This window comes from Gallus gallus, chromosome Z, assembly GCF_016699485.2.
Source record: "Gallus gallus isolate bGalGal1 chromosome Z, bGalGal1.mat.broiler.GRCg7b, whole genome shotgun sequence".
Classification (NCBI taxonomy): Eukaryota; Metazoa; Chordata; class Aves; order Galliformes; family Phasianidae; genus Gallus; species Gallus gallus.
In genome coordinates, this window is record NC_052572.1 from 52,470,499 (window position 1) to 52,472,684 (window position 2,186).

Here is a 2,186-nt window from a genome sequence, read left to right on the forward strand (position 1 = left end):
AAGCAATATTTCTTATTTGGAGATAATTTTTGTTCAAACAGATAACCATAAAGAGCACGTTGCTTTCATTGTGCAAGGGACAAAGACAGGCATTTCAGAGATGTGTTGTGTTGTGTTCAGTGTTGTGTTTGGTTCAGCGCTGACTGCGGACCCAGCTCTAATTACCCCATTTCAGAGCTACAGTTTGTCAGTGACAACAAGCAGCATTCCAGCTGATATTGCACCACAGTGTGAATGAATACACAGCTTTGAAAGAACCTGGTTCCTTCCTTTAACCAAAACTGTGCAGGAGTACGTTTTAGAAAAACACAGGGAACATTGGTTAAAGAATGAAACGAGCTGAGTTCAATCAACTGGGCAGCCAAAAACAAGTGGGTGACCCACTGTCTGTTTTCGCTGCAGCAGGAGGATCTGCTTTTAAACTGTGGGTTTGGAGTGTGTGAACTGCTTCAGGGCAGGTGCAATCTTTTCAGACCTAATCCAAAAGTCTTGGTTACTGGAAGTCTGGTGGACTAAAGAGCTGAATGTTTCCTTATAGAGAAAGCAAACTTGACACCTGACTTCCAACATTTCAGAGAACTGGAATATTTAGAAATGAAAAAGAGCATTCCTGGAATGTTTGCCTCAAGCCTGAACCTCTAGGTTAGACATATCTAGTGACTTCTCTGCAGCCACATCATTAGATTCATAGTTGCCTTGGTAGACTGAATTCAGCACTGTCACCTCATTAAAGCTCTGATATGTTCATCCGTTTAAAGCCAGCACCTTGCTCTTTGTTTTATTCTTGATAGCTCAGAGTGATTTAGCCTTGTTCCACTCTCACACAGGTTTCAGGAACATCCATGTACACATACAGTGATTTATACATATATGTGTATATGTATGACATTTGCATTCCTTATCTGTATTATGTATGCACATGTACTTAGATATTTGCCTTCTTTATTGCCTCTCTCTCCAATGTCTTGTTCTAAAGTGAGGACATGACTACTAGTCTCATAGGTGGTACATTAAGTCCTGTTGAAGACAAATGCTAATGCAAAGGCCATATTTCTCACTTGTCTGAGTGACAGGAAACCAGATTATGACAGGAAATGTTAAGTCTCATCCCTAGAATGCAGTTTTTCTTATTATCCTATTGGAATCCTATGGAAATTCTCCTAAATGTGAAAGAAGACTGTACAACGACAGTTAAAAGAAGAAAAATTGGAAAAGCTGTTGAATGAATTATTCAGTCCTGTCTGTCCTGTATCACCTTCTGTCTCACCCAAGAGGATGACATGCAGATCGGTGAGCACATACTTGCCTCTCATACGGCTGAAGAGACTAGAACTCTCTGCAAGGGACCATGGCTTCTTGGTAATGTACCTGATCTCTACAGCGTATGCAAGAATTGTGGATTCCTTGCAAAGATAGTTGTATTTTGTGTGGGAGACAATACTGAGGCTGGTTGTCAGTAGGGACTGTGATTTAGCAGATGGCCAGCTATCTAAAATATTCTGCAGTTACATACATCCATTTATCAAACTCCTACAACTTTGCTGTCTTAGTACCATCAAAGCATTGCCTTTGATCATCTGGTTTTCCTCCTAGTTTAAAGGTATGCATGCCTTTTGAGAGAAGACATCATGCAATATTAGAAACAGCTGCATTCCTGTTTCTTTTTATTGCTACAGTTTATGGCATTTTCTGAGACCCATCTGGATGCCTACCTGTGTGACCTATTGTAGGGTACCTGCTTTAGTAGGGGGGTTCGACTCAATGATCTCTTAAGGTCCCTTCCAACCCCTGCCATCCTGTGATTCTGTGATTCTGTGATTGTCACAGTGTATTGCCTCCCTGTCTGAGTATTATCATTAGCCCTGCTCACTTTCTGGTCCTAGTACAACTCTCTGGCTTCATTCTCTGCTTATAAAAACTCCAGCTCTACTCATTTTGCAGCACATCAGCCTTCTCCGTCATCTACTTCCAGTCTCTTAACAAGAGAAGTGGAAATCCTTTTCCAGACAAGAAAGACAGTGTGATGTCTAATGATACAGAGAAGGAAATCAGGAGGATATGAGCAACAACTATGATCATTAAATTGGAAAAACAAACAAACAAAAAAAAAATGCAGAGCAGGAATGGAGCAGCTGTTTGAACAGTGATGAGAGGAGTACACAGCTGTCTCAGTTTCCTGCACTGAA